This window comes from Ranitomeya imitator, chromosome 8 (assembly GCF_032444005.1).
Source record: "Ranitomeya imitator isolate aRanImi1 chromosome 8, aRanImi1.pri, whole genome shotgun sequence".
NCBI classification, from domain to species: Eukaryota; Metazoa; Chordata; class Amphibia; order Anura; family Dendrobatidae; genus Ranitomeya; species Ranitomeya imitator.
Genome location: NC_091289.1, coordinates 119357772 through 119373207, shown reverse-complemented (window position 1 = coordinate 119373207; position 15436 = coordinate 119357772). Strand labels below are relative to the sequence as shown.

At 42.9% G+C, this 15436-nt stretch overlaps 1 protein-coding gene and 1 long non-coding RNA gene across 5 annotated transcripts in view; one reads left to right on the top strand and one right to left on the bottom strand.

Annotated features, from left to right (window-relative positions):
- LOC138647926 (uncharacterized) overlaps positions 1 to 15436 on the top strand; it is a 422930-nt gene that overhangs the window by 127081 nt on the left and 280413 nt on the right. The gene's annotated exons all lie outside the window — the stretch shown is intronic.
- LOC138647924 (complement factor H-like) overlaps positions 1 to 15436 on the bottom strand; it is a 258431-nt gene that overhangs the window by 242309 nt on the left and 686 nt on the right. The window lies entirely within an intron of this gene.

Sequence of the window (15436 nt, the reverse complement as noted above, 5' to 3'; positions counted from 1 at the left end):
AATGTGATAGGACTTTGACTAGAGCTGAACGGCAAGAACACAGACGTCGGAATGGGCTGTGTTTTTACTGTGGTGAATCCACTCATGCTATCTCCGATTGTCCTAAGTGCACTAAGCGGTTCGCTAGGTCTGCCACCATTGGTACGGTACAGTCTAAATTTCTTTTGTCCGTTACTCTGATTTGCTCTCTGTCGTCCTATTCTGTAATGGCATTTGTGGATTCAGGCGCTGCCCTGAATTTGATGGACTTGGAGTTTGCCAGGCGCTGTGGTTTTTTTCTTGGAGCCCTTGCAGTATCCTATTCCATTGAGAGGAATTGATGCTACGCCTTTGGCCAAGAATAAAGGCCCCTTCACATTAAGCGACGCTGCAGCGATACCGACAAAGATCCGGATCGCTGCAGCGTCGCTGTTTGGTCGCTGGAGAGCTGTCACACAGACAGCTCTCCAGCTACCAACGATGCCGGTAACCAGGGTAAACATCGGGTAACTAAGCGCAGGGCCGCGCTTAGTAACCCGATGTTTACCCTGGTTACCATCCTAAAAGTTAAAAATAACAAACACTACATACTTAACTACAGCCGTCTGTCCTCCAGCGCTGTGCTCTGCACTCCTCCTGTACTGTCTGTGAGCACAGCGGCCGGAAAGCAGAGCGGTGACGTCACCGCTCTGCTTTCCGGCTGACCGACGCTCACAGCCAGTACAGGAGGAGTGCAGAGCATAGCTCTGGAGGACAGACGGCTGTAGGTAAGTATGTAGTGTTTGTTTTTTTTAACTTTTAGGATGGTAACCAGGGTAAACATCGGGTTACTAAGCGCGGCCCTGCGCTTAGTTACCCGATGTTTACCCTGGTTACCAGTGAAGACATCGCTGGATCGGTGTCACACACGCCGATCCAGCGATGTCAGCAGGAGTCCAGCGACGAAATAAAGTTCTGGACTTTATTCAGCGACCAACGATCTCCCAGCAGGGGCCTGATCGTTGGTCGCTGTCACACATAATGATTTTATTAACGATATCGTTGCTACGTCACAAAAAGCAACGATATCGTTAACAATATCGTTATGTGTGAAGGTACCTTAAGCCTCAGTACTGGACTCAATTGACCATGTGCATGGCTCCTGCACATCAGGAGGATATTCGCTTTTTGGTGTTGCATAATCTGCATGATGTGGTCGTTTTGGGGTTGCCATGGCTACGGGTCCATAATCCAGTGTTGGATTGGAAATCTATGTCTGTGTCCAGCTGGGGTTGTCAAGGGGTACATGGTGATGTTCTATTGCTGTCAATTTCGCCTTCCACTCCTTCTGAAGTCCCTGAGTTTTTATCAGATTACCGGGATGTATTTGAAGAGCCCAAATCTGGTGCCCTACCTCCTCATAGGGATTGCGACTGTGCTATTAATTTGATTCCTGGTAGTAAGTTTCCTAAGGGCCGTCTGTTTAATTTATCTGTGCCAGAGCACGCCGCTATGCGGAGTTATATAAAGGAATCCTTGGAGAAGGGTCATATTCGTCCGTCGTCGTCACCATTGGGAGCAGGGTTCTTTTTTGTGGCCAAGAAGGATGGTTCTTTGAGACCTTGTATTGATTACCGCCTTCTTAATAAGATCTCAGTCAAATTTTAGTATCCTTTGCTGCTCCCTCGGATTAAGGGGGCTAGTTGGTTCACCAAGATAGATCTTCGAGGGGCGTATAATCTTGTGCGAATTAAACAGGGTGATAAATGGAAAACAGCATTTAATACGCCCGAGGGCCATTTTGAGTACCTGGTTATGCCATTCGGGCTTTGTAATGCTCCATCTGTGTTTCAGTCCTTTATGCATGACATATTCCGAGAGTACCTGGATAGATTTATGATTGTATATTTGGATGACATTTTGGTCTTTTCGGATGATTGGGAGTCTCATGTGAAGCAGGTCAGAATGGTGTTCCAGGTCCTTCGTGCGAATTCCTTGTTTGTGAAGGGGTCAAAGTGTCTATTTGGAGTTCAGAAGGTTTCATTTTTGGGTTTCATTTTTTCCCCTTCTACTATCGAGATGGACCCTGTTAAAGTTCAGGCCATTTACGATTGGACTCAGCCGACATCTGTGAAGAGCTTGCAGAAGTTCCTGGGCTTTGCTAATTTTTATCGTCGGTTCATCGCTAACTTTTCCAGTATTGCTAAACCGTTGACTGATTTGACCAAGAAAGGTGCTGATGTGGTCAATTGGTCCTCTGCGGCTGTAGCGGCTTTTCAGGAGTTGAAGCGTCGTTTTGCTTCTGCCCCTGTGTTGTGCCAGACAGATGTTTCGCTCCCTTTTCAGGTGGAGGTTGATGCTTCTGAAATTGGAGCAGGGGCTGTTTTGTCGCAAAGAAGTTCTGATGGCTCAGTGATGAAACCCTGTGCCTTCTTTTCTAGAAAATTCTCGCCTGCTGAGCGCAATTATGATGTGGGCAATCGGGAGTTGTTAGCCATGAAGTGGGCATTCGAGGAGTGGCGACATTGGCTTGAAGGAGCTAAACATCGCGTGGTGGTCTTGACGGATCACAAGAATTTGACTTATCTCGAGTCTGCCAAACGGTTGAATTCTAGACAGGCTCGATGGTCGCTCTTTTTCTCCCGTTTTGATTTTGTGGTTTCATACCTTCCGGGATCTAAGAATGTGAAGGCTGATGCCCTGTCAAGGAGTTTTGTGCCTGACTCTCCGGGTGTTCCAGAGCTGGCGGGTATTCTTAAAGAAGGGGTAATTTTGTCTGCCATTTCCCCTGATTTGCGGCGTGTGCTGCAAAAGTTTCAGGCTGATAGACCTGACCGTTGTCCTACGGAGAAACTGTTTGTCCCTGATAGATGGACTGGTAGAGTTATCTCGGAGATTCATTGTTCAGTATTGGCTGGTCATCCTGGAATCTTTGGTACCAGAGATTTGGTGGCTAGATCTTTTTGGTGGCCTTCTTTGTCACGGGATGTGCGTTCTTTTGTGCAGTCCTGTGGGATTTGTGCTCGGGCTAAGCCCTGCTGTTCTCGTGCCAGTGAGTTGCTTTTGCCCTTGCCGATTCCGAAAAGGCCCTGGACGCATATTTCCATGGATTTTATTTCTGATCTCCCTGTTTCTCAAAAGATGTCGGTCATTTGGGTGGTTTGTGACCGCTTCTCTAAGATGGTCCATTTGTTACCCTTATCTAAACTGCCTTTCTCCTCTGATTTGGTGCCATTGTTTTTCCAGCATGTGGTTCGTTTGCATGGCATTCCGGAGAACATCGTCTCGGACAGAGGTTCCCAGTTTGTTTCGAGGTTTTGGCGGTCCTTTTGCGCTAAGATGGGCATTGATTTGTCTTTTTCTTCGGCTTTCCATCCTCAGACTAATGGCCAAACCGAACGAACTAATCAGACTTTGGAGACATATCTGAGATGCTTTGTTTCTGCTGATCAGGATGATTGGGTGTCCTTCTTGCCTTTGGCTGAGTTCGCCCTTAATAATCGGGCCAGCTCGGCTACTTTAGTTTCTCCTTTTTTCTGCAATTCTGGTTTCCATCCTCGTTTCTCTTCAGGGAAGGTTGAGCCTTCGGACTGTCCTGGTGTGGATGCGGTGGTGGACAGGTTGCAGCAGATTTGGACTCATGTGGTTGACAATTTGACATTGTCCCAGGAGAAGGCTCAACGTTTCGCTAACTGCCAGCGTTGTGTTGGTCCCCGACTTCGTGTTGGGGATTTGGTTTGGTTGTCATCTCGTCACGTTCCTATGAAGGTTTCCTCTCCTAAGTTTAAGCCTCTTTTCATTGGACCATATAAGATTTCTGAGGTTCTTAATCCTGTGTCATTTCGTTTGGACCTTCCAGCTTCTTTTGCCATCCATAATGTGTTCCATAGCTCGTTGTTGCGGAGATACGTGGCGCCTATGGTTCCCTCCGTTGATCCTCCTGCCCCGGTGTTGGTCGAGGGGGAGTTGGAGTATGTGGTGGAGAAGATTTTGGATTCTCGTGTTTCGAGACGGAAACTCCAGTACCTGGTCAAGTGGCAGGGTTATGGTCAAGAAGATAATTCCTGGGTTTTTGCCTCTGATGTTCATGCTGCCGATCTTGTTCGTGCCTTTCATTTGGCTCATCCTGATTGGCCTGGGGGCTCTGGTGAGGGTTCAGTGACCCCTCCTCAAGGGGGGGGTACTGTTGTGAATTCTGTTGTCGAACTCCCTCCTGTGGTCGTGAATGGTATTTCAGCGAGTTCTGTCTATGGGCTCCCTCTGGTGGCTATGAGTGAAGCTGCTGCTTCTGAGGTTCCTTACACAGGTGACGTGGTTTATCCTTTGGTTGGCTTCTCTATTTAACTCCACTCAGATCGTTACTCCATGCCAGCTGTCAATGTTTTAGCATTGGTTCAGTTCGCTCCTGGATCTGCCTGGTGACCTGTCTTCTCCTGCAGAAGCTAAGTTCCTTATTGTTATTTTTGCTCATTGTTTCTTTGTCCAGCTGGTTATCTTGATTTTGTCTTGCTAGCTGGAAGCTCTGGGATGCAGAGTGGCACCCCCCGCACCGTGAGTCGATGCGGAGGACCATTTTGCACACTCTGCATGGTCTTTTGTAGGTTTTTGTGCTGACCGCAAAGATTCCTTTCCTATCCTCTGTCTATTTAGTAAGTCTGGCCTCCCTTTGCTGAAACCTATTTCATTTCTGCGTTTGTGACTTTCATCTTTACTCACAGTCATTATATGTGGGGGGCTGCCTATTCCTTTGGGGAATTTCTCTGAGGCAAGGTAGGCTTTATTTTCTTCTCTAGGGCTAGCTAGCTCTGAGGCTGTGACGAGGCGCCTAGGGAGCGTCAGGAGCGCTCCACGGCTATTTTTAGTGTGTGCGATAGGATTAGGGCTTGCGGTCAGCAGAGTTCCCACATCCCAGAGCTCGTCCTGTATGAGTTTAACTATCAGGTCGGGTGCTCCTAACCACCAGGTCATAACAGAGGACCTACCCTAACAAACATATTTCTCATGCATACCAAAGAGCCAAGCGGCAGTCACAAGTCTCCCTTTTGGAACTAAGAAAGAAACCACCGGATAAGACCGTTCATTTTATCACTGGGTTTACCACACATTGGTCTAAGGTAAGACAGATCCTAGAGAAACACTGGGGCATCCTTACAACTGATTTGGCAACAGCGCAGGTGGTCAGTGAGCGTCCACTGATTACCGCTAGGAGGACCCCAAATCTGCGTGATATTCTCACAAGAAGTCATTACGAAAGACCCACTGTTAAATTGAATAGGGGTATTTCACTGAGGGGCTCTTTTCCTTGTGGTGAATGTAATATTTGCCAATATATGCATCCGGTGAGGGATAATTTTTCTAATTCCGTTGACCAGAGTAAACATGTGCTTAAAAACTATATTAATTGTAAGACAACGAATGTCATTTATGCCATCATATGCCCTTGTCCACTTGTATACGTGGGACAGACGTCCCAGGAGCTACGTCGACGTGTACAAAAGCATTTCTCCACCATTTGTACCGCAGCAGCCGACTCACGCAAGGACAAAATGCTTACTACAGTGGCAGCCCATTTCCTACTGCATCATGCGGGTAAACATTCAGGTACCAAAATAGTGGGTCTGGAGCACATTCGTGGCTCAGGTAGAGGTGGATCACTTGAAAATAGGCTCTTACAAGTAGAAGCCCGCTGGATTTTCTTGTTACATTCCACAGTCCCCTCTGGTTTAAATGAGGATCTTCTTTTTACGGGCTTCTTGGGCTGAATTTTACAAATGATTTTTTTGTTCCAGATGTCCTCTTCAGGTGATCATCGGGGCTACCCCCCACATCTGCATGTGACCATCGGAGGATATCTATGTCTGTTTGACATATGGAACTAAACCCGGTCATTATGCTAGGCCCGTCTATGCCTACTCCCCTGCCTATATGGTTGAAAGGATACCTCTACGGGATGAGATAGACATGAACTACAAGTGGATGATGCATCCTAGCAACTATTGCACCTTGGTTGGATCAAGATATCTGCGTTTCCTGTTGTGTGTACCTGGGGATACTCGAAGGACACTATTTACACCTTTATTTACGTTCTGTCTACTTTCATTTTGCCTTTTTTTTTGGGGGGGGGTTATCCATGCTCCATTTTGTTTGCTATATTTTGGCATGCGCGACAGGGACTCTGTTTTTATCCCCTTTTTTTGGGGGGGCCTCTCTCTATAGTGCCCTATAGTTAGGTTTCACCAAGGGGCTCCTTGGTGTTCGTGACTCGTTACTGGTATTTCGGTTATTTTTCTGTTTTGGTATTTGTGTATATTTATGTTGTCCAGTCGCTTTTTTCCTTACATTCAGGAGCTTGTGGGCGGTATGGAGTTTACGTATATTTGAAGCCACTATGTAACTCTGCCGCATTTTTGCAATAAATTTCTTTATTATCTGCATTTATTTATGCTTATGTCCTTGTCTGTATCATGTTCCCTTGATTTGCAGGTCTTAAATTTTTTTGTGCCTTTTGTTCGGCACATCCTTAGATTTGGGGATTTCCATTTTCCACATTCATGTAGCTTATACTGCCGCTTCAGTGGGCTGGCCATGTGCTGATTTCCATCATGGCTACATCCCCATTATTTTGGTTTGTTTCATTTTATTTTATTGTGGTCCCCTGTTTCCTTTTGTGTATTCCTGCATGTGTCATTGTCTGTCCTGTGTCCTTATTATTTTGTGAGTATTGTCTTTGTCTTATGTATTTCATTGTTTGGGCCCCTTTGGTTTGCATCCCCACTTATTGTATTAGCCAGTTCCCCTGCTTCACATAGTCCCCTTGCTCATTGTTATACGCTCTGTACTCGCTGCACAGCGCCGGACACTCCGGCGCATGCGCATTGCGTAGTACTGGCAGAGACGTCTGCCATTGCCTACTCTTCCGCCCTTCCTGTGTCACTTCCGGTTCCGGCTTCTGGCGCTACTCGCTCTTCACCTGGCCTTTTGTGGAAGGTATTTAAACTGATATTGATCGCCTATCTACATCTTCCCCTGACGAAGCCGTCCTTGTGACGGCGACACGCGTTGGGTCTTTTCCCCACGCTGTGCCCTGCTGCTGGCGCTTAGTCCCCCCTTTGGGCTTCTTTGCCTTTTGTCTGTGGGTGACCTATTGGCTGGACCTGGGACCTGGTAGCATTCTTTTCTCATGCGGTAACTATTACATCACATTGGGGCTACTCTGTGGACTGATACCTATCACCACATCGCCCGGAGTTTATACGCTTTTTTATACCGGCAGCCGGCCCTGGTGCTTAGCTCACCTGCTTTATGTCCTATATTTGATTGTTCATGTGGACATATTTTTCCTTCTTTACATCAGGGGTTATCCATTGTTTTTGTACTACGGGGGTATCTTGTATATTGATTGCGCCGCTGTGTTTTATTATGACATTTGTGCGGCACACTTTTGCAAATATAATATATATTTAATTGTTACTGTGCATTGCTTGATATATGTGCCTGTGCCTACCTTTGCTATTGTGGTGGGTCAGTGTGGGGATTATGGTATGTTGCCATTTTAATTGGTTTTATTAATGTATCAATAAAAGTTTTCCTGTTTTATCACTATTCATAAGTGGTGTGCAATTATATAGAGTGGTGCTTTTCTCTTTGTTGTTGTTACCTCTCTCACCAGGGCTCTTCTCCCACAATTGCTCAGTTTGGCTGGATGACCAGGTCTAGGAAGACTTCTGGTGGTCCCAAACTTCTTCCATTTAAAGGCCCCGTCACACTTAGCAAGGCTAAAGCGATCCCGACAACGATACGACCTGTCAGGGATCGTTTCTGCGTCGCTATGTGGTCACTGGTGAGATGTCAAACAGTGAGAGCTCCCCAACGACGCAGCAGCGATGCGGCGACCAGTAGCAACCAGTACAACGATGTCACATGGCAGCTATTTCATGACGATTCAGACCTCAATGAGGGATGTCCGGTCAACGAGGTCGTTGGTAAGGTGTCAAACACAGCGATGTGTGCTACCCAGCGGGACCTCAACGATCAAAAAAGGTCCAGGCCATTCCAACACGACCAGCGATCTCACAGCAGGGGCCTGGTTGCTGCTACATGTCAAACATAGCGAGATCGCTACTGAGGTCGCTGTTGCATCACAAAACTTCTGACTCAGCAGCGATCTCGCTAGCGATCTCGCTTTGTGTGACGGGGGCTTAAGGCTTATGGAGGCCACTGTACTCTTAGGAACCTTGAGTACTCCAGAAATTCTTTTGTAACCTTGGCCAGATCTGTGCCTTGCCACAATTCTGTCTCTGAGCTCTTTGGCCAGTTCCTTTGACCTCATGATTCTCATTTGGTCTGAGCTGTGAGGTCTCATATAGACTGGTGTGTGCCTTTCCAAATCAAGTCTTATTAGTTTACTTAAACACATCTGGACTCCAATGAAGGAGTAGAACCATCTCAAGGAGTATCAAAAGGAAATGGACAGCATGTGACTTAAATATGAGTGTCTGAGCAAAGGGTCTAAATACTTATGACCATGTGATATTTCAGTTTTTTTTTTTTATAGAATTTGCAAAAAGTACTACGTTTCAGTTTTTTTCAGTCAAGAAGGAGTACAGAGTGTACATTAATGAGAAAAAATGAACTTTTTTGAATATACCAAATGGCTGCAATGAAACAAAGAGAGAAAAATTTAAAGGGGCATGAATACTTTCCGTACCAACTAAATGTTCAGTAAATTCATGCAATAATTGGTCCGTGCTCCTTTTCCATCAATTACTGCATTATGTGACATGGAATGGAGGTGATGATCCTGGGGCACTGCTGAGGTGTTATGGAAGTCCAGGTTGCTTTGATAGCAGCCTTCAGCTCGTCTGCATTATTGGGTCTCTCATTTTCCTCTTGACAATACTCCATAGATTCACTATGTTATTAAGGTCAGGTGAGTTTGCTTGCCAATCAAGCACAGTTATACTGTTGTTTTTAAACCAGATATTGGTACTTTTGGCAGTGTGGACAGGGGCCATGTCCTATTAGAGAATTAATTTTTCATCTCCAAAAAACTTGTTGGCAGAGGGAAGCTTGAATTGCTCTAAAATTTCCTGGTAGATGGCTGCGCTGACTTTGGTCTTGATAAATCAAAGGTGACCTACACCAGCAGATGACATGGCTCCCCAAACCATTACTGATTGTGTAAACTTCACACTAGACCTCAAGCAGCTTGGATTCTGTGCCTCTCCACTCTTCCTCCAGACTCTGGGACCTTGATTTCCAAATGAAATGTAAAAATTACTTTCATCTGAAAACAACACCTTGGACCACTGAGAAACAGTCCAGTTCTTTTTCTCCTTGGCCCAGGTAAGATACTTCCGGCGTTGTCTATTGGTCATGAGTGGCTTGATGCAAGGAATGTGATACTTGTAGCCCATGTCATGGATATGTCTGTGTGTGGTGGCTATTGAAGCAATGACTCCAACAGCAGTCCACTCCTAGTGAGTCTCCCTGTAATTTTTGTATGGCCTTTTCTTAACAATCCTTTCAAGGTTCCGTTTATCCTGGTTGCTTGTGAACCTTTTTCTACCACACTTTTTCCTTCTACTCAACTTTCCATTGATATGCTTGAATACAGCATTCTTTGAACAGCCAGCTTCATTATCTATGACCTTTTGTGGCTTACCCTCCTTGTGGAGTGTGTCAATGACTGCCTTCTTGACCTCTGTCAACTCAGCAGTCTTCCCCATGATTGTGGAGACTACTGAAACAGACTAAGGGACCATTTTAAACGCTTAGGAAGCCTTTGCAGGTATTTTTTGTTAATTATTCTAGTTTACTGAGATAATGACTTCTGGGTTTTCATTAGCTGTAAGCCATAATCCTCAACATTAACCCCTTTGTCCTGAAGCCTGTTTTCACTTTCCAGACCAGGCCAATTTTTACAATTTTGACCACTGTCATTTTCTGATTTCATATCTCTGGAACGCTTCAACAGATCCAGGTGATTCTGAGAATGTTTTCTAGTGACGTATTGTTCTTTGTAATATTCATAAAATTTCTTTGATATTACTTATGTTTACTTGTGAAAAAAACAGAAATTTGTCAAATTTTGAAAATTTCACAATTTTCAAAATTTAATTTTTTAAATCCTTAAATCAGAGTCATATCGCGCAAATAGTTAATAAGTTACATTTACCACATGTGTACTTTATATCAGTAGAATTTTGAACACATAATTTTTTTTGTTAGGAAGTTATAAGGGTTAAAAGTTGACCATCGTTTTCTGATTTTTACAACAAAATTTGGAAAACCATTTCTTTTCGTGACTACCTCACATTTGAAGTGACTTTGAGAGGCGTATGTTACTGAAAATACCCCAAAGTGACACCATTCTAAAAACTGTACTCCTCAAGGTACTCAAAACCACTTTCAGTAATTTTATTAACCCTTCAGGTGCTTCACATGAATTTTTGGAATGTGGAAGAAAAAATATAGGAAAGATATATATCTTGGTACTGTGTTAGCCAGTGGATACAAAAATATTTAGAATTGAAAGTCCTCATTGGTTGATATTCATGATATTTTAATCATTTGGATTGAGTCTGAGCCACAGCTAAAGACATTCCATGAACAGTATAATCAATTTCATCTTTCATCCCACCATCAACTTGACACTCAACTACTCCAGCACTGAAATTATCTTTTTGGACACCATCATTAAGTTGCAGAACAATGAAATCGAAACATCCCTGTATTAGAAGCCAATCGACTGCCAAACATACCTTAAATGGGACAGTTTCCCTGCAAAACACATAAACTCTATTGTCTACAGCCGAGCCATCAGCTACACTCGTATATGTTCTAACCCGATGAATAGGGATGAAAACTTTGGTCACCTCAGAAAGACCATTTTGAATCATAGCTACCATCCAAGAACAATTCAAAACCAAATTATTACAAGAGCAACTAGAATATCAAGGAATCACCTGCTACATTAAGAAGCTAAAGAAGAAAATAACTGGGTGCCTCTAGAAGTCACCTACAATCCAAATCTTGAGGTGCTATGGGGAGCTGCACAGAAATTACAACCTTTCCTACAAAAAGATGCCCGCTTACAATCCATTTTTCAAGACCCCCCACTACTGTGTTTTAGGCAGCACCCAAATCTAAGAAGTATCATTGTCAGAAGCTCCTTGTCCTCTCAAACAGCTGCAGGAACCTTTCCTTGCAACCAGAAAAAATTTAAAACCTGTCCATTTATAATAACCATGGACAAGATAAAGATCCCCAAAGATCCCCAATTCACATCAGGACTAGAAGATACCAGGTACTTTCAGCTGCATCACATGTAATGTTGTGCACCTAATTATTTGTACTAAATGGGGGTCTATATGTAGAGGAGACGGGGCAAAAACTGAGAACAAGGATGAACTCTCATCGCCACACAATAAGAGAAAGAAGACTAGATCTACCTGTGGCAAGACATTATTGTCTCCCTGCTCACACCATCATGGGTATGGTATTACTTGTATTAAAGGGAAATTTCAAATCTCAGAGAGACAGAAGAGTATGGGAATATAAACTGATGACGACCTTTGACACACACAGTGTGTTATGGACACAACTGTTTATCATTCTCCCATAATGGTAGTTCTGCTTCACGTCACCTGTCTTATCTGTTGTGAATTCCGCTCTTGGGCTCCCTCCGGTGGTTGTAAGTAACATTTTTGTGAGTTCTGCTCTTGGGCTCCCTCCTGTGGTTTTGAGTGGTATGGCTGCTTCTTGGATTTAGCTTCTGCAGCTGTTTTCACTGATCGTCTTCCTGGCTCGGCTATATTAGTCTGGCCTTATCTCTCTTTCAATGCCAGTTGTCAATTGTTCCTGACTGCAGTCATTGCTCTTTGGATTTCCTGAAACTCTGACCCGTTCAGCAAAGCGAAGTCCTTGCTTGTCTTTTTGCGGTTCACCTGTTCTGGACTTTGTTGTTCAGCACTTTGTTGTTTTTGCTCTTTTGTCCAGCTTATCAATATGGATCTATTCAGCTAAGCTGTAAGCTCTGGGCAGCAGAGTTTGCCCTCCACACCTTTAGTTAGGTGTGGAGACTTTTTGCATTTCTCTGCGGTGAACTTTTTCTAGGCTTTATTACTGACCACACAGTGCTCTTTCCTGTACTATTTCTATCTAGCTAGAAGTGGCCTCCTGTGCTAAATCTTGTTTCATACTACGTATGTCATTTCCTTCTCCTCTCACAGTCATTACATGTGGGGGGCTATCTATCCTTTGGGGATTTTCTCTGAGGCAAGATAGTTTTCTGCTTCTATCTTTAGGGGTAGTTAGCTCTTAGGCTGTGACGAGGTGCCTAGGGAGAGTTAGGAGCATCCCACGGCTACTTCTAGTGTTGTGTTGAGCTTAGGGACTGCGGTCAGTATAGCTACTACCTGATCAGAGCTAGTCTCATGTCACTCCTTAATCACCAGACCATAACACTTATCTATGGCATTATTTCTGGGATGTATTGTGCATAAATATGTGATACTTCAGAATTTGTATTAGTCTATGCCTGATGAAGGGACTGGAGTAGTCTCAAAAGCTTGCAATTTGTTACCATCTTTTCAGTTAGCCATTAAATTGTATCAACCACTGAGGACTCTCAATTCTGAAAAAAAAAATTCACAAAAAAATTCCTTTAGATATATATATTTTTTTACTTTTGCAAGGGTAAACGGATGGATAGAAAATGGAGCTGTGCAATTTATCCTGAGCATGCTAACACCCCATATGTGGGGGAAATCTACTTTTTGGGCACATGGCAGGGCTAAGAAGTGAAGGAACACCATTCCACTTTTTGAATGTAAAATTTGCTGGCATAATTAGTGGACGCCATGTCTTGTTTGGAGATCCCCTGATGAGCTTAAACAGTGTAAAACCCCAACAAGTGGAACCATTTTGGAAACTAGACCCCTTAAGGAACTTATCTAGATGTGTATTGAGCACCTTGATCAACACAGGTGCTTCACAGAAGTGTATATTGTTAAGCCGTGAAAATAAAAAAAATCAAATTTTTCCCAGATAAATCTTTTTTAGCTTCAAATTTTGCATCTTCATACGGGTAACAAGAGAAAAATGTTCCATACCCCTTGTTGTGCAATTTCTCCTTAGTGCACAGATACCCAATATGTGGAGGAAAACAACTGTTTGGGTGCACGGCAGGGCTTGGAATGAAAGGAGAGCCATTTGACTTTTTGAATGCAAAGTTTCATGGAATAATTAGCGGACACCATCTTACATTTGAAGAGCTCCTGATGTGCCTAAACAGTGGAAACCCCCAACAAATGACACTATTTTGGAAACTAGACCCCTTTGGGACCTTATCTAGATGTGTATTGAGCACCCTGAACTCCCACGTGTTTCAGAGAAGTTTATAACATTTAGCCATAAAAATAAAAAAAAATCACATTTTTCCCTCAAAAGTCGTTTTTAGCTACAAATTTTGTATTTTCGCAAGGGCAAAAGGAGAAAATTGACTCCAAAGTTTGTTGTGCAAACTTCTTTTGAGACAGATTGCAAAGCTCAGAAGGGAAGTAGCCCCATATTACAGAGCAAATTTTACTGCACTGGTTCGAGGGTGCCATGTTACATTGGCAGAGCCCCTGAGATGCCAGAACAGCAGAACCCCCATAAGGATCCCCATTTTGGAAATTATAACCCTTCATAACTCCATTATAACTTCTATGCAAAAAAACAGCCAAAAAAGATGATGATTCACCTGTAATTTATGTACCTTTTTTGGTTGTTTTTTTGCATATTGTTATCCCCATACTAACTGGTTTTACCTTTAATCTTTTAATATTGTATCAATAAAAATCTTTGTGTAATTTAATGGCATATAGCTTCCTGTCTATTTTTTTATTTATGTTCAGTTTAAAGGAGTTGTCCTGTCCAAATTGATAAGTCTGCTGTGACTCTGTGTGACTGCAGATTTATGAATCCCCCAAGTGCACACACTGTTTCTGAGTCAGAACCTGAGGGTATGTATGAGTTTTACCCCCACCCAGAGCCTGTTCAATGGGTGTGGACTCGCTCCATTACACTTGTGTAGAGCAAGGCCACGCCCCATCTAGTGACAAGGCAATCTAGTGGGTGTGGCCAAATAGAGGATGAGGTCTAGATCCATACAAGTGTATGGAAGCGAGGCCACGTCCACTGGTCAGGCATTGAGTGGTGGTATAACTCATACACACCCTCCTGTCCTGATTAAGAAGTAGTGCACTGGGGGATTCATAAATCTGCAGTCACACAGAGTGACAGAGTGACTGCAGACTTATCGATTTGGACAGGACAACCCCTTTAAACTGTAGTTTCAGTGAAGTTCTTTTGTTTGAAAGAAAGCAAATAAATGATCTATTTTGGTGAGAGACTTGGCTTTGACACTCCATGTGTAATAAAGCATTTGAAACCACTTAGCAATTGTAGACGGTCTGTCAGCTAAATTCTGCTAAACTAGGAGTAGAGACAAAAAAACAACATCCGTTAAAAGGACATAAGTTTGAACAGGGACGTTTATGTAGTCCTGAAATCTGCTGATAGCCGCTCAAGTGATGAAAACTAGATCACCGCAAATGACTTTTACTATAGTATTAACAGTCTGTTTCATTTAAATCTTTTTAGGCATTTTGTTTTTCATTGTAATATACACTACTTTGTATTTATTATACTGTATGGCCCTATATATTGTTTTATAATGTAATGTCAAAGTCACACTTGAGCAAATTAAAACTTTATTGCACAACTTATTGCACAATTTATTATTGCACAACTATGCGTTTCCATCGTAATCCACGAAAAAGAGTATTCCAGTAGAGCCTCGAAATAGGGAATTTTGATTTTAAACACATGTGTATAGCCCTACTCAGTGACATTTGATACACATTACAGAGAAACTACACCAAAAATCTAAAATAATTGAGGCTGTTATATAAAAACCACCTGGAAAAACTGTCTTTCATTCTACCAGAACTGATTAAAAAATAAAACCTGATCTTAGATCGGCAGCTATGGGCAAGAGAGGCGATAACGATCAATTTTCTTTTAGAAATTTTTCATAAAATAACATGCTCCGCAATATGTAGAAGGTTTTAGTGTCGTCTTAGAAAAAAAGTAATTTTTGTTGACTGTAGAAAAAAATCTTGCCGTATTTTACAGAAAAATAAATGTGTCTTTCAGCAGATTTTATAACTTTTTATAAGATTCTGGATACCAGATCTTTTAGATTGTTAAATTAGATTTTATATATATCTTATCTGTCTCTGTGGAATTAGAAATATACATTCACAGTTATGAAAAAGAGTCATGTTCACACTTAACAGTGTTGTGGTTTCCACCCTCTATGCTGGGTAAAAAAAGAAAGAAAAAAACATTGTTCATAAAGTATAAGGAATATTCCACATATCCATCAAACTATCCAACACATTTATAGTAACCGGTAAGGAGCGTCATC